The sequence below is a fragment of the Apodemus sylvaticus genome, chromosome X, assembly GCF_947179515.1.
Source record: "Apodemus sylvaticus chromosome X, mApoSyl1.1, whole genome shotgun sequence".
Classification (NCBI taxonomy): Eukaryota; Metazoa; Chordata; class Mammalia; order Rodentia; family Muridae; genus Apodemus; species Apodemus sylvaticus.
Genome location: NC_067495.1, coordinates 85,060,871 through 85,083,751, shown reverse-complemented (window position 1 = coordinate 85,083,751; position 22,881 = coordinate 85,060,871).

Genomic DNA, 22,881 nt, shown 5'->3' with positions numbered 1-22,881 from the left:
CTGAAGCTCCTTTCTCTGTGATAACTTGAGCATGAGTCAAGTTAAAACACAAAAACATCCAGTAAAATTGACCCCTTGTCAACTTGACACACAAACACATCACTATTAAGATTCAACCCTTACTTTCTTATTCATTTCCAAGATCTAAAAACCTTTAAAAGTCCCACAGTCTTTGTAAATCATTACATATTAAAATTTCAATACCTTTAAAATATCCAGTCTCTTAAATTCCAAAGTTTTTGTACAATTAGAAAGCTGTGGGACCAGCTAAAATACCTTCTTATTTCATGAGGGAAAAAATATCACAGTACAGTCACAATCAAAATCAAAATCAGACTCCTATTATCCAGTGTCTGGGATACAACTCACAATCTTCTGGGCTCCTCAAAGGGCTTGATTGACTTCTCCAGCTCTGCCTTTTGTAGTGCACAGCTTGTTTTCTGGGCCCCAGATGCCTGTACTTCAGTGCTGCTGCTGCTGCTGTTCTTCATGGTCATCTCATGGCACTGGCATATCCAAAACATTTCTGTCTTCCACAGTAACTAGGCTTCACAAATAGCTTCTCATAGGCTCTCTTAATGGTGCCAAGCCTCAACTCCATTGCATGACCCCTTCTGTTCTGGGCCATCAATTGCAACTAAGGCTGTACCTCCGTCAATGACCTTCCATGGCCTCTCACATTTCTAAGCCTCAACTGTTCTTCATGACCCCTTCATGCCTTCAAAACTAGTACCACCTGGTAGACGTTTATACATTATCAAGCCCTGCTATAGCACTAGATGCAACCTTAGCTATCTCTGCAACATAGCCTCTGTGCTTTCAGGAAACTTTCCAGAAGATTTCACCTCAGTAATTCTTTTTTTTTTTTTTTAATTTTTTACTTTCTATATTCTTTATATACATTCCAAATTATTTTCCCTTTCCTGGTCCCCCGCCTACCCAAAAGTCCCATAAGCCCTCTTCCCTAAGCCCATTCTCTGATCAACCCCTCCTAGTTCTCTGTCCTGCTACTCCCCTAAAATGCTGGATCAAGCCTTTCCAGGAACAGGGACCTTTCCTTCCTTCTTCTTGGGAGTCATTTGATATGTGAATTGTGTCTTGGGTGCTCAGAGCTTCTGAACTAATATCCACTTATCAGTGACTGCATTCCATGTGTAATTTTTTGTGATTGGGTTAGCTCACTTAGGATGATATTTTCCAGATCCAGCCATTTGCCTAAGAATTTCATGAATTCCTTGTTTTTAATTGTTGAGTAGTACCCCATAGTCTAAATATACCATGCTTTCTGTATCCATTTCTCCATTGAGGGACATCTGGGTTCTTTCCAGCTTCTGGCTATTATAAATAGAGCTGCTATGAACATAATCGAGCATGTGTCCTTATTGCATGCTGGGGAATTCTCTGGATATATGCCCAGTAGTGGTATTGCAGGGTGCTCTGGAAGTGTTATGCCCAGTTTTCTGAGGAACCGCCAGACTGATTTCCAGAGTGGTTGTACCATTCCCACCAGCAGTGGAGGAGTGTTCCTTTTTCTCCATATCCTCACCAACACCTGCTGTCTCCTGACTAGCCATTCTGACTGGTGTAAGGTGAAATCTCAGGGTTGTTTTTATTTGCATTTCCCTAATCACTAGTGATACTGAACTTTTTTAAAGGTGCTTCTCAGCCACTTGAAGTTCTTCACATGAAAATTCTTTGTTTAGCTCTGTACGCTATTTTTAATAGGGTTTTTTTTTTTTTTTTGGTTTTTTTTTTTTTTTTTTTTTTTTGGCTTTGTGGAGCCTAACTTCTTGATTCTGGTCTTTTCTTAATCATCACTAATTTCTTAGCTCCAGCTAACCAGCATCGATAGTCCCAGTAATGCAAAGACTTTGCTTCAGTAATTCTGGTGTCTTGTTAATCACAGCTTATTCTTTAGCCCCAGCTAACCAAAAATACAGAATCTTCACAATCAAAATAACAACGGTCCTGATAAGAGTCTTTAATCTTACTTCTGAAATTTTGCAAGCCAGGCCTCCATCTTCTGCACTGTTCTCAACATTGTCTTTCAAGCTCTTACACAACATCCCACAAAGATCTTAACACCAAAAGGATCTTCTGGCCCCAAGTTCCAAAGTCCTTCCACAGTCTTCCCCAAAGAATGATCAGAAAGACCCCACTATGCTGGTTGCCAGTTTTTCTTAGTCAGGATTTCTTTTCCTATACAGACATCTTGACCAAGAAGCAAGTTGGGGAGGAAAGGGTTTATTCAGCTTACACTTTCCACATTGCTGTTGATCACCAAAGGAAGTCAAGACTGACTTGAAGGAGTTGAAGGGGCTTGCAATCCCATAGGAAGAATAATAATATCAACTAACCAGACCCCCTCCCTCAGAGCTCCCAGGGACTAAACCACCAATCATGGAGTACACATGGAGGGACACTGGGCACCAGCTACATATGTAGCAGAGGATGGCCTTGTTGGGTGTTAATAGGAGGGGAGGCCCTTGGTCCTGTGAAGGCTTGATTCCCCAGTGTAGGTGAATTCCAGGACAGGGAGGCAGGAGTATGTGGGTTAGTAAGGGAACACCCTCAGGCAGGAAAGGGGATGGGATAGGTGTTTCCTGTGGGGAAATTGGGAAAGAGGATAACATTTGAAATGTAAATAAAGAAAATACCCACTAAAACATAGTTTTCTATCAGTATTGTATTTTAAATAAGGTTAACATTAAAATCAAAGAACCATTGTTTCCTTTGAAATAATTAAGCTTCTTGTAGATCTTAAGTTTCTTCTGCCTCTGTTCTTCTGTCAATTTATTCATAAATTTCTTTAATTTCTGATAATGAGGAAAGCTGCTGCAATGAGTATTCTTTGCAACTTTTTCATTTGTATAAAAGAATGAACACAGCTTACAGTAAAACCCTGTTTTAGGTTCATGTGACTTTGGAAGCTGTTTTGATTGCACTTCATTTTTAGAGAACTTCATGTGAGATTGGCCATTCAAATGCAGGCACAGTTTTCTTTTAATGTTAATATTAAGTAATTGGCTTTAGATTTGTAATTTTTTCCTCTTTAGTTTCTGCTAGGTTTTGTATTCTAGTAGTCAAGGTTATTTCTGTGAAATGTAAAAATATTCCCATTTTCTTTGTGCCATATTAATTTCTTGAGAACCTATTGCTTGTCACTTGAATCCTGTAGCTGTCATACATCACTGGTATAAGCAACATTTGATTTTTGAAGTGTGTAAACAATCTATATTTTCAAGATGTAATTTTACATTTCTGCATTTCAAAAAGAGTTTGGCCAAAATTCTAGATGCACACTTCTAATTCGTGTACCTGCACATGTGACCTTAGGGAGCAGAAATTTGCATGTATAATCTGTTTACTTGTAACTCTCTGGTTATATATTACTTATATGTGTGGACTCAAGTTACTGAAGTGAATACCAATAAAAAAAACCCTATGCCAAATAATCCAATAAAAATACTTTAAAAAATATTCGTAATCTCTTTTTTTTTTAGCTAAAAATAATGATTAATGATTTTCTATTGGTCAAAGCATTTGAAATTTTTAGATAATCAAGCATTGATTTAACTATAATTTCTTTTATAATAGATATTATAAATTAATAGATAGTAGAATGATATTCACATAGAATATTCTCATTAATGTACACAGTAATTATATATTTTAATAAAAAATTAAATATTTATAAAATTCAGTCTATTAGATAAACAAGAAATACATATTATTTTAGAAGGCTTAACTTTGAAAACTAAAATTCATAATTAGAGTTTTCTTCAAAAGAAAAAAATCCAGGGTATTTTATCAAATTAAAAACCATATATTTCATCAAAGAACACACTCTGATTTAATAAAAATAATACTTCTAAATCATTCTTTGAAGGCAGTGAACTTTTTCGTATCAGAGAACAACTTTATGTAGACTTTGAAAATATTACAGGATATTCATCTTCAACACCATTGAGAATCAAGTATCCTAACTAAACATTTCTCTCAGGTTTTGTTCCTTATATATTTTTGAAATTAGGTTTTAACATTTTCTTATTTTTTTCAAATTTTTTAATTTTTACACTCCATATTTTATTCCCCCTATCCCAGTCTACCCTCTGACTGTTCCACATTCCTTACCTCCTTCCCACCCCCTGTCCACACATGGATATCCGCACCCATCCTCCCTGACCTATAAACACCCTGGGGCCATCAGTCTTTTGAGGGTTAGGTGCATTGTCTCTTAATAAAAACCGACTTGGAAATCTTCTATTGTATGTGTGTTGGGGGCCTCATATCAGCTGGTGTGTGCTGTCTGTTTGGTGTTCTAGTGTTTGAGATATCTCAGAGGTCCTTATTAAATTAGACTGCTAGTCCTCCTACAGGATTGCCCTTCTCTTCAGCTTCTTTCAGACTTCCCTGGTTCAACAAGGAGGGGTCAGCTGCTTCTCTGTCCATTGGTTGGGTGCAAATATCTGCATCTGACTCTTTCAGTTGCTTCTTGGGTCTTCTGTAGTGCAGTTATGATAGGTCCCTTTCTGTGAGTGCTCCATAGCCTCAGTAATAGTGTTAGAACTTGGGACCACCCCTTTAGCAGGATCCCACTTTGGGCCTGTCTGGACTTTCTTTTCTTCAGGATCCTCTCCATTTCCATCCCTGTAATTCTTTCTGACAGGAACTATTATGGGTCAGAGTTGTGACTATGGGATGCACTCCTTCCCTCATTTGATGCCCTGTCATCCTCCTTGAGGTGGGCTTTATAAGTTCCCTATCTCTTCTGTCAGGCATTTCATCTAAGGTCCCTCCCCTTGAGTCCTGAGGGTCTCTCACCTCCAAGGTCTCTGGTGCATTCTGTAGGGTTCCCCCCACCTATGGAGGTTGCCTGTTTCCACTCTTTTTGCTGGCCCTCAGCCAATGCCAGATATTCTTCCCCTCTCACCCCACTCCTTCTCCCCCATCCACTTTCCCTCCAAGATCTCTCCCCCTCACCCCATTTGTGATTGCTGTGTTCTCCATCCTAAGTGGGACTGAGGAATCCTCACTTGGGTACCTCAGCTTGTTTAACTTTTTGAGTTTTATGGACTGAATCTCTGGTACTCTGTACTTTTTAACATCTACATATTAGTGAAAACATACCATGCTTGCCCTTTTAGGTCTGAGTTACCTCATACAGGATGATATTTTCTAGCTCCATCAATTTGTCTGCAAAACTCAAGGTGTCCTCATTTTTATTGTCTGACTAGTATTCCATTGTATAAATAAACCACATTATCTGTATCCATTCTTCTGTAATGGGACAACAGTGCTGTTTCCAGCTTCTGGCTATCACAAATAAGGCAGCTATTAACACAGTGGAACAATACCCCTGTGGCATGGTAGGACATCCTTTAGGAATATTCTCAGGAGTGGTATAGCTGGGTCTTCAGGTAGATTTATTTCCAATTTTCTGAGGAACCTCCAGATTGATTTCCAGAGTGGCTGTACAAGTTTGAAATCTGCCCATCAATGGAGGAGTGTTCATCTTTATCCACATCCTCTCCAACATGTGTTGTCACCAGTGGTTTTGATCTTAGCCATTCTGTTTGGTGTAAGGTGGAATCTTAGGCTGGCTTTGATTTGCATTTCTCTGATCACTAAGGACTTAGGACATTTATTAAGGTGCTTCCCTGCCATTCAAGATGCCCCAGTTGCGAATTCTAGGTTTATTTCTATACCCCACTTTTTGATTGGGTTGTTTGTTTTTTTTGGTGATTAGTTTCTTGAGTTCTTTATATATTTTGTATATTAGCTCTCTATAGGATGTGGAGTTAGTGAAGATTCTTTGCTCAATCTCTAGGTTGCCTATTTGTCTCATTGTCTATGTCCTTTGCCTTACAGAAGCTTTCTACTTTAAGGAGGTCCCATCTATCAATTCTTGGTCTTAGAGCATGAGCCATTGGAGATATGTTTAGGAAAATTTCCCCTGTGCCAATGAGTTCAAGGCTCTTTCCCACTTTCTTTTCTATTAGATACAGTGGATTATGTTGACATTCTTGATCCACTTGGACTTGAGCTTTGTGCAATGTGACAAATATGAGTCTGTTTTCATATTTCCACAAACACTCAGCAAGTTAGACTAGCACCATTTATTGAAGATGCTTTCTTTTTTCTATTGTATATTTTTGGATTCTTTGTCAAAGAAAAAGTGTACACAAGTGTGTGGTTTTACTTCTGGGTCTTCAATTCTATTCCATTGATCAACGTCCCTGTACCATGATTTTTTTTTTTTTTCACTATTGCTCAGTAGTAATGCTTGAGATCAGGAATAGTGATTCCCCCTGAAGTTCTTTTATTGTCAAGAATTGTTTTAGTTATTGTCTCTCCATTTTCTGTGATCTTCAATTTCTTTTTTGAGAGACTTGAAGTTGTTGTCATATGGGTCTTTTACTTGTTTAGTTAGAGTTGCCCCAAGATATTTTAAATTATTTGTGGCTATTGTGAAAGGAGTTGTTTCGCTAATTGCTTTCTCAGTCTGTTTATCATTTGTATAAAGGAAGGTTACTGATTTATTTGACTTAATTTTATATCTGGCCACATTGTGGAACTTGTTTAATCAGCTGGAGATATTCTCTGGTAGAATTTGTGGGGTCGCTTATGTATACTATCATACCATCTGCAAATAATGATACCTTAATTTCTTTGTTGCTAATTTGCATCCTCTTGGTCGCTTTTTATTGTCTTATTGTTCTAGCTAGCAAGTCGAGTACTTACTATGTTGAATAGATATGGGGAGAGTCGGCATCTTTGTCCTGTCCTTGATTTCAGTGGGATTGATTCAAATATGTCTCCATTTAATTTGATATTGGCTCTTGGTTTGCAGTAAACTACTTTTATTATGTTTAAGTATGGGCTTTGAATTACTTATCTCCCAGGCATGAAGGGGTGTAATATTTTTTCAAATGCTTTTTATGCATCTAGCCACCACCTAGGCTCCGGCAGCTCAGCCAGGTACGCAGAGGGCACCAGAGTGAAGGATTGCCCAGGACACAGCCTGTTTGGGTTTCTTCAGCACAAGGCAGAAGGGCAGCTCTACAGCTCCCTGGGCAAATATCTGGCAGGGGAGCATCTGACATGCAGGGAGTCCTGTAGTTAGATGGATCCCTGGGGTTTGAGATCACCACTATCTTGGCTCCTGTGAATAAGCAGTCAGATCAGCCAGAAACCTGTGCCACATCTGACACAGGGAAGATCCCACTACCTAATACTCATCTTGAGAAGCAGCAGGAGCAGGTTAATTGCCACTGCCACTTTCCATTGGATGTGGTAGAACTGTGCCACATCTGAGACAGGGAAGATCCTACTTCCTGATGCTCACCCAAGAAGAGACACAAACAGGTTATTTGGTAGAAGCAGGGGCAATCAAGAATCAGCAACAGCAGAGCATTTGAAACCCAGCAACAAGCCCTGTCCTGGGCTGTTGGCCCTACTGTTTGATCAGCGCTTGGAAGGGGTCCACAGGGCATGAACCATCTTTACTACCAGGCAAACCAGACAGTCAACACCAGGTAGACAGAAACAACCCGAGTATAGCATTGCTTGGAACAAGGCAAACTAGGGCTCCAATGGCACCCAAGAACAGTACAGCACATCACCAATCTGTGCCAGGGGAAACCCAGCCATCCAGTGGTGTGGAAATAGCCTTACAGGCCCACAGGAGGTTCAAGCACCAACCAGTGACAGCAGGACTAACTAATGCCAGAGATAACCACATGGCAAAAGGCAAATGCAAGAGTGTTACTAACAGAAATCAAGGCAATATGGCAGCATCTGAACCCAATTCTCCAACAACAGTAAGTCCTGGATACCCCAACACACCAGAAAAACAAGATTTGTATTTAAAATCACTAGTCACGATGCTGTTAGAGGAACACAAAAAGGGCACAAATAAATCTCTTAAAGAAATACAGGGGAACATGACTAAATTAGAAGCCCTTACAATGGAAACACAAAAATCACTTAAAGAAATTCAGGAGAATATGGGCCAATTGATAGAAGCCAATAAAGAAGAAACACAAAAATCACTTAAAGAAATGCAGGAGAAATTGAGTCAACAGCAGAAGTCATGAAAGAGGAAACACAAAAATCTCTTAAAGAATTAAAGGAAAACACAAACAAGCAAGTGAAGGAACTGAGCAAAACCATCCAGGATCTAAAAACAGAAGTAGAAACAACTAAGAAATCACAAAGGAAGACAACTTTGGAGATAGAAAACCTTGGGAAGAAATCAGGGGCCATAGATACAAATATCAACAACAGAATACCAGAGATAAAAGAGAGAATCTCAGATGCCAAAGATACCATAGAAACCATTGACTCAACAGGGAAAGAATATGCAAAAAGCAAAAAGCTTGTAATGCAAAATATCCAGGAAATCAATGACATAATTAGAAGACCAAACCTAAGGATTATAGGTATATGAGAATGAATATTTACAAATTAAAGGGCCAGCAAATATTATGGAAGAAAACTTCCCTAACCTAAAGAGAGAGATACCCATGAATATACAAGAAGCCTACAGAACTCCAAACAGACTGGACCAGAACAGAAATACCTCCCTTCATAAAGTAATCAAAACCGCAAATGTACTAAACAAAGAAAGAATATTAAGAGCAGTAAGAGAAAACGGCCAAGTAACATATAAAGGAAGACTGATTAAAATTACCCCAGAATTCTCACCAGAGACCATGAAAGCTAGAAGATCCTGGGCAGATCTCATGCAGACTCTAAGAGAACACAAATTCCAGCCAAGATTACTATACCCAGCAAAACCCTCAATCGCCATAGATGGAGTAACCAAGATATTCTATGATAAAACCAAATTTACACAATATCTTTCCTCAAACCCAGCAGTATAAAGGATAATAGGTGGAAAAAACCAATACAAGGAGGGAAACTATTTCCTGGAAAAAGCAAGATCCTAACCTACTTTCATGAAACCCAAAAGAAGATAAACACTCAACTATAAAAATAACATTAAAAATAATAGGAAGTAATAACCACTATTCCTTAATATCTCTTAAGATCAATGGACTCAATTCCCCAATAAAAGACATAGACTAACAGACTAGATACATAAATAGGACCCTACATTTTGCCGCATACAGGAAACACACCTCAGTGTCAAATAAAAACGCTACCTCAGAGTAAAAGGCTGGAAAACAATTTTACAAGCAAATGGTCTTAAGAAACAAGTCAGAGTAACAATTCTAATATCAGATAAAATTGACTTTCAACCTAAAGTCATCAAAAGAGACACAGAAGGACAGTTCTTAGAGGTCAAAGGAAAAAAACATCAAGAAGAACTCTCCATTCTGAACATCTATGCTCCAAATGCAAGAGTACCCTCATTTGTAAAAGAAACTTTATTAAAGCACACATTGTAACTAAAACAATAATTGTGGGCAACTTCAATATTCCACTCTCTTCATTGGACAGATCAAGAAAACAGAAACTAAACAGGGACACAGTGAAATTAATTGAAGCATTGGACCAATTGGATTTAACATTATATATATGTGTGTGTGTGTGTGTGTGTGTGTGTGTGTGTGTGTGTGTGTGTGTGTATGGATGCCTATATATATATATGGATGTATGTATATATAACATTTCATCCTAAAGCAAGAAAATATGCCTTTTTCTCAGCACCTCATGGTACCCTCTCCAAAATCGACCATATAATTGGTCATAAGACAGACCTCAACAAATATAAGAAGATCAAAATAATCCCATGCCTCTTATCAGATCACTATGGAATAAGAGTGGCCGGCAATAGCAACAAAAACAACAGAAAGCCCACATACTCCTGGAGGCTGAACAGTATGCTACTCAACGATACCTTAGCCAAAGAAGAAATAAAGAAAGAAATCAAAGACTGTTTAGAATTTAATGAAAACTATATATATTGGCTAAATAATAATAAGGTCAGTCTTGATCGGCAAACTGTAGTCTTGACTCAATTCTCTTTCGTCGCCTTCCTGTTTACCCCCAGAATTCTCTTCCAGGTCTCCAGTTCACATGTGGCTGCGGGCGGCTACACTTCTTGTAACTTTATGACCATTTAATTCTTTAGATTGGGGAAGTTTACTTTTATGATTTTGTTGAAGACATTTTCAGGTTCTTTGTGCTAGGAATCTTTATTTTCCTCTATTCCAATTATTCTTTGATCTGGTCTTTTCATTGTATCTTGAATTACTTGAATGCTTTGAGTTAGGAGTTTTTTATGTTTTGAATTTTCTTTGACAGTTGTATCAATCTCTTTTACAGTATCTTCTACACCTGAGATTCGCTCTTCTATCTTTTGTATTCTGTTGGTGATTCTTGCACCTGTAGTTCCTGAACTCCTTCCTATGTTTTCCATTTCCAGGTTTGACTCCATTTGTGACTTTTTTTTTTTTTTTTTGTTTCTACTTCCACTTACAGATCTTGGATAATTTTTTTACTGTCCTTAACCTGTTTACCTGTGTTTTCCTATATTCCTTTTCTTTTTTTTTATTCGATATAATTTATTTACATTTCAAATGATTTCCCCTTTTCTAGCCCCCCAGTCCCCGAAAGTCCCGTGAGTCACCTTCTCTTCCCCTGTCCTCCCACCCACCCCTTCCCACTTCCCCGTTCTGGTTTTGCCCAATATTGCTTCACTGAGTCTTTCCAGAACAAGGGGCCAGTCCTCCTTTCTTCTTGTACCTCATTTGATGTGTGGATTATGTTTTGGGTATTCCAGTTTTCTAGGTTAATATCCACTTATTAGTGAATGCATACCATGATTCACCTTTTGAGTCTGGGTTACCTCACTTAGTTCTCTAGCTCCATCCATTTGCCTAAGAATTTCATGAATTCATTGTTTCTAATGGCTGAATAGTACTCCATTGTGTAGATATACCACATTTTTTGCATCCACTCTTCTGTTGAGGGATACCTGGGTTCTTTCCAGCATCTGGCAATTATAAATAGGGCTGCTATTAACATAGTAGAGCATGTATCCTTATTACATGGTGGGGAATCCTCTGGGTATATGCCCAGGAGTGGTATAGCAGGATCTTCTGGAAGTGAGGTGCCCAGTTTTCAGAGGAACTGTCAGATTGATTTCCAGAGTGGTTGTACCAATTTGCAACCCCACCAGCAGTGGAAGAGTGTTCCTCTTTCTCCACACCCTCTCCAACACCTGCTGTCTCCTGAATTTTTAATCTTAGCCATTCTGACTGGAGTAAGATGAACTCTCAGGGTTGTTTTGATTTGCATTTCCCTAATGACTAAAGAAGTTGAGCATTTTTTAAGATGCTTCTCCGCCATCCGAAGTTCTTCAGGTGAGAATTCTTTGTTTAACACTGTACCCCATTTTTTAATAGGGTTGTTCGGTTTTCTGGAGTCTAACTTCTTGAGTTCTTTATATATATTGGATATTAGCCCTCTATCTGATGTAGGATTGGTGAAGATCTTTTCCCAATTTGTTGGTTGCCGATTTGTCCTCTTGATGGTGTCCTTTGCCTTACAGAGACTTTGTAATATTATGAGGTCCCATTTGTCAATTCTTGCTCTTCAAGCATACGCTATTGGTGTTCTGTTCAGAAACTTTCTCCCTGTACCGATGTCCTCAAGGGTCTTCCCCAGTTTCTTTTCTATTAGCTTCAGAGTGTCTGGCTTTATGTGGAGGTCCTTGATCCATTTGGATTTGAGCTTAGTACAAGGAGACAAGGATGGATCAATTCGCATTCTTCTGCATGCTGACCTCCAGTTGAACCAGCACCATTTGTTGAAAAGGCTATCTTTTTTCCATTGGATGTTTTCAGCCTCTTTGTCGAGAATCAAGTGGCCATAGGTGTGTGGGTTCATTTCTGGATCTTCAATCCTGTTCCATTGATCCTCCTGCCTGTCACTGTACCAATACCATGCAGTTTTTAACACTATTGCTCTGTAGTATTGCTTGAGGTCAGGGATACTGATTCCCCCAGATTTTCTTTTGTTGCTGAGAATAGTTTTAGCTATCCTGGGTTTTTTTTTGTTTTTCCAGATGAATTTGATAATTGCTCTTTCTAACTCTGTGAAGAATTGAGTTGGGATTTTGATGGGTATTGCATTGAATCTGTATATTGCTTTTGGCAAAATGGCCATTTTAACTATATTGATTCTACCGATCCATGAGCATGGGAGGTTTTCCCATTTTTTGAGGTCTTCTTCCATTTCCTTCTTCAGAGTCTTGAAGTTCTTGTCATATAGATCTTTCACATGTTTGGTAAGAGTCACACCAAGATACTTTATACTGTTTGTGACTATTGTGAAGGAGGTCATTTCCCTAATTTCTTTCTCAGCCTGCTTATCCTTTGAATATAGGAAGGCCACTGATTTGCTTGTGTTGATTTTATATCCTGCCACTTTGCTGAAGTTGTTTATCAGCTGTAGGAGCTCTCTAGTGGAGTTCTTTGGGTCACTTAGGTAGACGATCATGTCGTCTGCAAATAATGATAGTTTGACTTCTTCCTTTCCAATTTGTATCCCTTTGACCTCCTTATGTTGTCGAATTGCCCGAGCTAGTACCTCAAGAACAATATTGAAAAGATAAGGAGAAAGGGGGCAGCCTTGTCTGGTCCCTGATTTCAGTGGGATTGCTTCAAGTTTCTCTCCATTTAGTTTGATGCTGGCTACCGGTTTGCTGTATATTGCTTTTACTATGTTTAGGTATGGGCCTTGAATTCCTGTTCTCTCCAAGACTTTAAGCATGAAAGGATGCTGAATTTTGTCAAATGCTTTTTCAGCATCTAATGAAATGACCATGTGGTTTTGTTCTTTGAGTTTGTTTATGTAGTGGATTGCATTGATGGATTTCCGTATTTTGAACCAACCCTGCATTCCCGGGATAAAGCCTACTTGATCATGGTGGATGATCGTTTTGATGTGTTCTTGGATTCGGTTGGCAAGAATTTTATTGAGTATTTTTGCATCGATGTTCATAAGGGAAATTGGTCTGAAGTTCTCTTTCTTTGTTGGATCTTTGTGTGGCTTTGGTATCAACGTAATTGTGACTTCTTAGAAGGAATTGGGTAGTGTTTCTTCTGTTTCTATTTTGTGGAATATTTTGAAGAGTATTGTTGTTAACTCTTCTTTGAAGGTCTGATAGAATTCTGCACTGAAACCATCGGGTCCTGTTGTTTTTTTTGGTTGGAAGACTTTCTATGACTCCTTCTATTTCTTTAGGCATTATGGGAATGTTTAGATGGTCTAGTTGGTCCTGATTTAATTTTGGTATTTGGTATCTGTCAAGGAAATTGTCCATTTCCTCCAGATTCTCTAGTTGTGTTGAGTACAGTCTCTTGTAGTAGGATCTGATGATTTTTTGGATTTCCTCAGTTTCCCTTGTTATATCTCCCTTTTCATTTCTAATTTTATTAATTTGGATACTTTCTCTGTGCCCTTTGGTTAGTCTGGCTAAGGGTTTATCTATCTTGTTGATTTTCTCAAAGAACCAGCTCCTGGTTTTGTTGATTTTTTGTATGGTTCTCTTTGTTTCTACTTGATTGATTTCAGCCCTGAGTTTGATGATTTCCTGCCTTCTACTCCTCCTGGGTGAAATAGCTTCTTTTTGTTCCAGGGCTTTCAGGTGTGTCATTAAGCTGGTAATGTATGCTCTCTCCATTTTCTTTTTGGAGGCACTCAGGGCTATGAGTTTTCCTCTTAGCACTGCTTTCATTGTGTCCCATAGATTTGGGTATGTTGTGTTTTCATTTTCATTGTGTTCTAAAAAGTCTTTAATTTCTTTCTTTATTTCTTCCTTGACCAAGGTATCATTGAGTAGAATATTGTTCAGTTTCCACGTGTATGTGGATTTTCTGTTGCTTTTGTTGCTATTGAAGACCACTTTTACTCCATAGTGGTCTGATAGGAGGCATGGGATTAGTTCGATCTTCTTATATTTGTTGAGGTCTGTTTGTGACCAATTATATGGTCGATCTTGGAGAAGGTACCATGAGGTGCTGAGAAAAAGGTATATACTTTTCTTTTAGGATAGAATGTTCTATATATATCTGTTAAATCTAATTGGTCCAAAGTGTCAATTAGTTTCATTGTGTCCCTGTTTAGTTTCTGTTTTCCTGATAGGTCCATTGAGGAAAGTGCAGTGTTTAAGTTACCCACAATTATCGTCTTAGGTGCAATGTGTGCTTTGAGTTTTGATAAGATTTATTTTACGAAAGAGGGTGCCCTTGCATTTGGAGCATAGATGTTCAGGATTGAGAGTTCTTCTTGTTGTATTTTTCTTTTGACCAGCAAGAAGTGTCCCTCAGAGTCTCTTTTGATGACTTTGGGTTGAAAGTCAATTTTATCTGATATTAAAATGGCTACTCTAGCTTGTTTCCTGAGACCATTTGCTTGTTAAATTGTCTTCCAGCCTTATACTCTAAGGTAGTGTTTGTCTTTGACCCTGAGGTGTGATTCCTGTAAGCAGCAAAATGTAGGGTACTGTTTGCGTATCTAGTCAGTTAGTCTGTGTCTTTTTATTGGGGCATTAAGTCCATTGATATTAGGAGATATTAAGGAATAGTGATTGCTACTTCCTATCATTTTTGACGTTATTTTTTAAATTTGATTGCTTAACTTCTTTTGGGTTTGATGAAAGGTTACTATCTTGCTTTTTCCAGGGTGAAGTTTCCCTCCTTGTATTGGTGTTTTCCTCCTATTATCCTTTGTAGGGCTGGGTTTGTGGATAGATATTGGGTAAACTTGGTTTTGTCATGAAATATCTTAGTTTCTCCATCTACGGTGATTGAGAGTTTTGCTGGATATAGTAGTTTTGGTTAGCATTTGTGTTCTCTTAGAGTCTGCATGAGATCAGCCCAGGACCTTCTAGCCTTCATAGTCTCAGGTGAAAAGTCTGCTGTGATTCTGATAGGTCTTCCTTTATATGTTACTTGGCCTTTTTCTCTTACTGCCTTTAGTATTCTTTCTTTGTTTAGAACATTTGGTGTTTTGATTATTATGTGACAGGAGGTATTTCTGTTCTGGTCCAGTCTGTTTGGAGTTCTGTAGGCTTCTTGTATATTCATGGGCATCTCTCTCTTTAGGTTAGGGAAGTTTTCTTCCATAATTTTATTGAAGATATTTGCTGGCCCTTTAAGTTGTAAATCTTCACTCTCACCTATGCCTATAATCCTTAGGTTTGGTCTTCTCATTGTGTCCTGGATTTCCTGGATATTTTGGGTTACAAGCTTTTTGCATTTTGCATTTTCTTTAACTGTTGAGCCCATGGTTTCTATGGAATCTTCAGCATCTGAGATTCTTCCTTCTATCTCTTGTATTCTGTTGTTGATATTTGCATCTCTGCCCCCTGGTTTCTTCCCAAGGTTTTCTATCTCCAAAGTTGTCTCCCTTTGAGTTTTCTTAGTTGTTTATACTTCTGATTTTATGTCCTGGATGGTTTTGCTTAGCTCCTTCTCTTGCTTGTTTGTGCTTTCCTGTAGTTCTTTAAGAGATTTTTGTGTTTCCTCTTTCATGACCTCAGCCTGTTGACCAAAGTTCTCCTGTATTTCTTTAAGTGTTTTTTGTGTTTCCTCATTGTTGGCTTTTGTATTCTCCTGGATTTCTTTTAATGATTTTTGTGTTTCCCTTGCAAGGGCTTCTAACTTTTGATCCATTTTCTTGGGAATTTCTTTAAGTATGTCCTTCATGTGTTCCTGTACCAGCATCATGACCAGTGATTTTAAATCCAAATCTTGTTTTACTGGTGTGATGGGGTATCCAGGACATGTTGGTAGAGGAGAATTGGGTTCAGATGTTGCCATATTGCCTTGATTTCTGTTAGTGACATTCCTGCATTTGCCTTTTGCCATCTAGTTCTCACTGGTGTTAGTTTGTCTTGTCAGTGCTGGACACACCAGTGCAAGCTGCCCCTTCCCAGTTGACCTCTGGTGCACAGCTTACCTCCTGCACTGCCTGTAGACAGGGTGCTGCTGCCCAGGTTGTTCTGATCCCAAAGCAGGCACCTGAAGGCTTCCGCTGGGGCCCGCTGGACTCACTGGAGCACACCGACTTCTCCCAGCTGCCCACCCGGGAGCCCCTCTAGCCTCTTGCAGGACCTGGAGATGTGGTGCTGCTGCCCAGGCTGATCTGGATCCGGAAGCGGAGAGAGTTGAGCTGAGGGCTCCCGCCTGAGGCCTTGCCCCAGATTGTGTCTGTGGACCAGATGGAGCCTGTGTGCACCCCCAGGGTTCGCCGATGGTGTATGGTGCCGGGACCTTCCCTGTGTTCTGATCACTCTGCTGGGCAGCCGATCCCCCAACCGGGCTGGCGCACACAAGGTTAGCCTGGCCGCCCAGGCCCTGAGTCCAGGCAAAAGCCTGGGAGGCCAAGGTCCGAGCAAAGTTCCCCTAGGGCTATGACTGTTAATTGGGTCTGACAGGTGACCAGGGTGACGGGCGTGTGAGCTTGTGCTCCCTGAAAGCACCAGGAGAGTCTGCTGTGCTAACAACCTCCAGGGCGGGTTGACACACAGATGGCCCACCAAGCCGCCCAGTTCTTGGTATCAGTCCTGGGCTTTTTGGGGTCTAGACCCCCGCTTTGTTAGCCTCAGGCTATGCCTGTTACGGCTCTGCTCACCAGAGCTCTCTGATGTCCTGTCTGCAAAATGGCGGCGTGTGCGCAGGCCAGGGCAAAAAACCTCCTGGCTGGGTTGGCACCCCGATGGCCCCCCGAACAGCCCAGGGCCTGGGTGTAGGCCAACGCCCATCGGGCTCAGACCCCCACGGTGTTGGCCTCGGATTATGTTTGTGTACCTCAGTCTGTCCGATCTCTGGAGCCCGAAACCAAGATGGAGGTGAGCCTCTCCTGACTGGTGGGAGGCAGAGTTCTGAAGTGGCTTCCCTGCAGCGAAAGGCACTGCAAAACCGCAGCTGCTTGCAGCCCGGCTGGTCAGCGAAGGTCAGTGGTCGTGGGCGGAGGGCCTAACTGGACCCTGTGTCGCCTTGGTTCCACTGATGATGGCCCTTCAGCTGGACCAGCCACTGCTGCACTGCAGCTGCCGTGGCCGCTGCTGCTGCCACCGCCCCCGCCCCCTATATTCCTTTCAGTGATTTTCTGATATCTGTGAGTAGGTGAGCTGTGCACATGTATCCTGGTCCCAGTTTGAGCACTGACTTTGAATCCTGGCAACCTAGTAGGTGGGGCTTCCACCTACATGGGACAGAAGGAGTTTGGTCATGCTCCCTTAGACCCTGGCCCCTGTCACTGTTACAGCTCCCACAACCCCCCCTCCCCCCACCTTGAAGGAGAGGTGTGTGGCTATCAGTCAAGTAGGAGCAGCACCAAGTCTTCCTACATGTAAATAAGGTTTCTCCAAGGTCTCAGTCCAAGCCAATGAGAAGTACTTGCTGTCAAACCCCGAATCACCCCCAAAAGTGTATATAAATACTATGCAGGGAATTAAAGGTGTGTGAGAACTACTCTGTTATTTGAGAACTTCTGTCATAAGAGCTATAACACTTAGGGAGAGATCTGCTTTCTCAAAACTCCACCAGCAGCTCCACTGCAATCCTTCTTGGCTAGGGGGACTTTCATTGGCCCATCAGACTGACTCAGCATAGTGTGACATGGGTAACCAATATGGTAGCACGATGAAGACTCAGGTAGAAGTGACTTCCCTGCCTGCTCCCCCTCCTCTTCCCTCTGCTATAACTCTCACAGGCCCAGGCCTCTGCCCCACAGGCCCACAAATATCTTCTGAATGCAGAAGGTCCTCAAATGCTCTGAGGGCAGCAGGTTCTCAGGTGTTCAGTGCAGTGGGTCCTCACTACTCTGATTGCAGTGGGTTATCTAAGATTGATCAGGATATGTTGTCTTCACTGAAACAGGCCAACCAAGTGTCTGTCCCAGCAAAAAGGACCAGGCAGCCAGGTTCCAAGATTTTAAATGATAAAATTATACTGATGCTGATATTGATGAAGATATAAATAAAAGTGTTATGTCCATTCGTTTGATTATTTCTACATTGGCAATCCTATTTGTTTACGCTAATCATCTACCATAGTCAAAACTTACATTGGAAAGATTCATGTTTTTTCATTGCTTTTATAAATGCTAAACACACACGTGTGTCTGTATGTTTGTGTGTGTGCGCGCATGTGTGTTTGTGTGTGTGTGTGAGTGTGTGTGTCTGCTTCTGATGAAATTCTTTTTTAAAAGTTGATAAATCATCTGAGTTTCATAAAATAAAGAAAACTGTGTGTGTCCTCATTATTGCTCTGGATAAAAAAAAAAAAATCTAGTTTCTAACACTAAGTCACTTTACTCTAGGTAGAGATCCCTGAAATTTGATTTAATTCTTTTTATCCAAATTATATAAAAGATATCAACATGAATCTTCATAACAACATTATTGATATTTTATAACTGAATAGTGATCTTTCTTGATTTAATTTGTGTCTGAAATGTCATATAATATAATTAGAATTTAAAGTTAATCAAGAAATATTTCTATTTTATTAATACAAAGGGAAAGAAATACTACAGAGATTTCTTCTAGAGTCACATTTCTGACCATTTAAATATAAGTAAGAAAGATCACAGAGGTCAAATAACTATAAACATGGGGGGGGGTGGATATGCTGTCATTCTAGTTAAAAGATTTAAATTTTGGTAATTCCAGATCTCTTTTTTTCGTCTGTCATCTTCACACCATTAAGCCAAACTGTTTTTATTGATTATTTAATTTTAGGTGTAGTAATCATGTCACATTCAAATGTTTTATCAGATACAGAGGGTGTAAAAAAAAATCAGATCCTGATTATGTTGGATTTTTATATGATCCAGGAGTTTTATTTTTTTTTAATGGCCTTTACCCTGCTATTCCTCTTTCCTAAAGACTCTTGTCCTGCCTATTAGCCCCATTTATTCCAGATTGTAGAAATGAGCTTTCTTTGATTAATGAAATTTATAATAAATAAATAATAATACTCAGTGAAGCAGTATTCAGCAAAACCAGAACGGGGAAGTGGGAAGGGGTGGGTGGGAGGACAGGGGAAGAGAAGGGGACTTACGGGACTTTCGGGGAGTGGGGGGCTAGAAAAGGGGAAATCATTTGAAATGTAGATAAATTATATCGAATAAAAAAAAATAATAATACATGCTCTCCTCTCCATGCACAACATGTAATGCTTGACCACAAAAGGTCATGTAAATAAGAACTCTTGGAATGAAGCTGTTCCTGCAGGAACTAATTGACAGATTAGACCAGCAGTTCTGAGGAGAGACTGAAATGCTGCAGGACCAGAAGATAATTGTATTAGCATTGACTGGTTATAGGCTCCCAAAATATAGGCCCCTATTTTTTCCTGCCTATATTTTGGAACTAACATTTTGGCTTGACTAATAGATAAATCAAGCCAAAACAAATACCTGTTAGAATCTTGTAACATTATAGGTCACCTGCTTTCACCAATGCAAAAGCTCAGTAACAGCTTGGGCTTATAGAAAAGTTTTCTCAACTTCATTATTGCTTTCTATCTAATATATCCACCAATGTATTTTAAACTTGCTTTTATTTATGATTTTAATTGTCCTGAAAAACTATAAAACTTCATGAAACTGCTTCTGCATTGGAATTTAAAATTTAGAGTACCCTAAATATATGCTTTTGGGATATGGTCAATAAGATGACTCCAGAAAAAAATATTAAAAATAAATACTACTGTGAGATTTCATCTTACTCTTATCTACACAGCTATCTTCAAGAAGACAAATAGAAAGAAAGACTAGGTAGAACATTGAGAGAGGGAATTGCTTTTTTAGTGGCCTTTGCACACTGGAACAGATACTATATAAATAAATCCAAAAGGTACAAAATCAACTGTACAATTCACTTATACTCTTTCTGAGCATGTTCACAAAAGACTCAGCATCTTACCACAGAGATACTTACATAATCATTTCTTTCAGTGTTAATCACAATAGCTTGGGAGTAGAAGCAGCCAGATTTCCACCAGTGAATTAATGAACAAAGAAAACATGGCACATATATACCACATAATTTTACTCAACTGTAACAAATGAAATTGCAAAATTAGAAAGGAAAATGGATGGAGATGTATGTTCTTTTTTAAATGTTGATTCTAGATTATTATTATTATTATCATTAGTAATAGTAGTAGTAGTATGTCTAAGTTGAAATAAATGTCTACATCAAGGAATCCTAGAAATTGCCCATAGTAGAATGTTAAGGGCAAGGGATATTGGAGCATATTTGATATGAATATTAAAGGAGGAAATACTTGATATAAAATAATTTAGGAATAGATGGAGGCAAGAGGATATAAGAGGTGGGGGTCAATTAAAAATAAGAATGTATGGAAAGATCTTTTGGAAGTCTACAGTTTCTAATGTTAACTAGAAAAAATAATGTAAATTGAAAAAACATGATTGAATGGAAACACTCTGATTCAATGGATAATGATGTTCCCACAAGTCACAGTTTACAAACAATAATCCAAAGACTTGACATATATAACTATTAGTTCTTGGTAAAGGAGCCAGAATTCCCCAAAATAATAGAAGCCATTCCTATTAATCTTGGTAGTCCATCAGAAATCTATGGTCAGAATTTTCTTGTTGTTTTTGAAGATACCATACTATGCACTTCAGATGTAGAAGGGAAAAATTAAGCTTGCACTGAGCTAGAAACTTGTTCCACCAGCCAGCTTTCACATTGCCCTTAGGATCTATGCAAGTTTATAAAAGTAGTGGTTTTGCTATCTAGTTACAGCTTATGTTACTAAGAGGTTGACTTACAATTCTTCTTGAGGATTCTGAAATTATTTTTGTTAAAATATTCTAAATCTTAGTGGAACAAATTGAAAAATAATGGGACCACTTACCGAGAGATATATACATACATGAATCTGTATTCCCAATATTCTAGCTCTCTAGAAAAAATTCACAACCACTAAATAGAAAAAGAAAACAGTAATTTGAGCACCTAGAAGCTGAGCTCAATATGTGTGAAATACATTCATTTATACTATGCAAGATACTGGAAAAATTAAAATGAAATGTCAACTTTAAAAGGGGGGATCATAATTTTCCTTGTCATTCCACTAGATTATGTAGTATTTCATAGCCTTTGTATATCTTTGAGAAATGACCTTTGTCTGCTTTCTATCAATAGATAGCTTAAGTGAAAATGTCTCCTTACTCATACCTGTAATTACCCCATAAAAAATAGATGTTGAATTTTCAGTAAAAGCAGCTAGTAAGAATACAAATTAATTCTATGGGCCAATGAACAACAGAGAAAGAGGATATTGTCTCTCATTTACAAAATTATGTTAACTTTTCCCATTGCTATGTTCATTGAATCCACATTCTTCTAAAGGTAAATTTAAAATCTGTAAGCTTTACTGAATTAAAGAGGTTCACATTTGTCCTGTTTCCTAATTTAGTGATACATCTGTGGTAACATAGCTGTTATATTGCTATTCATTTTGATGCTAATTAGATCAATATCAAAAACCAGATCCTCCAAAGCAGTGGTACTAATAGCTCTCATTTATTGGGTACTTATTGTGCTCTAAGCATTTAATGTGGATTATCTCATTTAGTTATCACAGAAATGATGTATAGTATGTACTACTAGTATTAAGAACCTGTCATTTTAATCACACCATCCTACTGCCTATAGAAAACTGATCCCATAAAGTATTTTACTTTGGAAGGCTGATATCTAACAGAATGGTCCTCTACTATGAGAATGTAACCATTTCAGCAAAAATCATTATCATTCCTGAAGAGGAAGTGTGCAGTATTTATAGATATGTGTTTGATCTTTCACCTGAAAAATCATACTTATGCTTTCATATCTTTATTCTGTGAAGGTATAATGTTTCATATATTTCAAGTAGCTGAACAAAATTTCATAAGATCAGAAAACCTTGTTGTTAGACAGCAAAGACATTTGAATAGCAACATGGAGATAATTCCAAATTTAAAGAAAAATACAAGTTTGACACATTTCTTGGATTCTCTCTCTATTCTTCTTCTTCAGACAGAAAGCTGTCAAAACAGGACAGATGGACACAGGATAGTCAATTGCCAGTCTCTGCCAAGAAAGAATAAGTAAGTTCTTACTTACTCTTTCACATAATTCCTATTTCACATAAGGTCTGTCACATAGCCTGGGCCTGAAGGCTGAAGATAAATGCCCCAACACTATACAGAATATTGAAGACTGCCCAGGCAGTCAGTTGTCTCTGTCATTTCTATAATATTTGGAAGCAACACCTTAGCACTTCCTGCAGAGTTAGGTTATATTTATTCCTTTTCAAAATCTCATGGTCTTGAAGTCTAATAGTTATACACTCACAATTAAACTTAAGTTGTTTAGCATATAGGAAGATATTTGTAAGTTAATAGTGAAAGTTAGGATAGAAATTAAGGCAGAAATTGAGTTAGGTACAGACCTCTAAACTTATTGAGATACAATAGAATCTAAAATACTTTTCTCTTAAATTGCCAAATACAAACAGACTGGAACTTTTGGAATTTTTTGTAACTCATACCTAAAAGTTTTCACAATTTTTGACATAATAATTATAACTATATGATGGTTATTATTATAGGAGAGCCTTTTTTAGTTAGACAAAAAGTGTAATTATTGAGGGTTTTATTTTTGCTATCTATTGTTATGCTAAATGCCCCAGGTATGAGAAAATCTACAGGTAGACCCATGTGACACTATGTAACCTTGCCCAGTCCCAGGGGTATCTCTGATTGGTGAATAAAGATGCAAACAGTCTGTAACTGGACAGAGGACTAATAGGCTGGGTCTTTGGTTCTCAGTCTTGGAATCAGAGAGTACCATGAGGAGGAGGAGTAAGA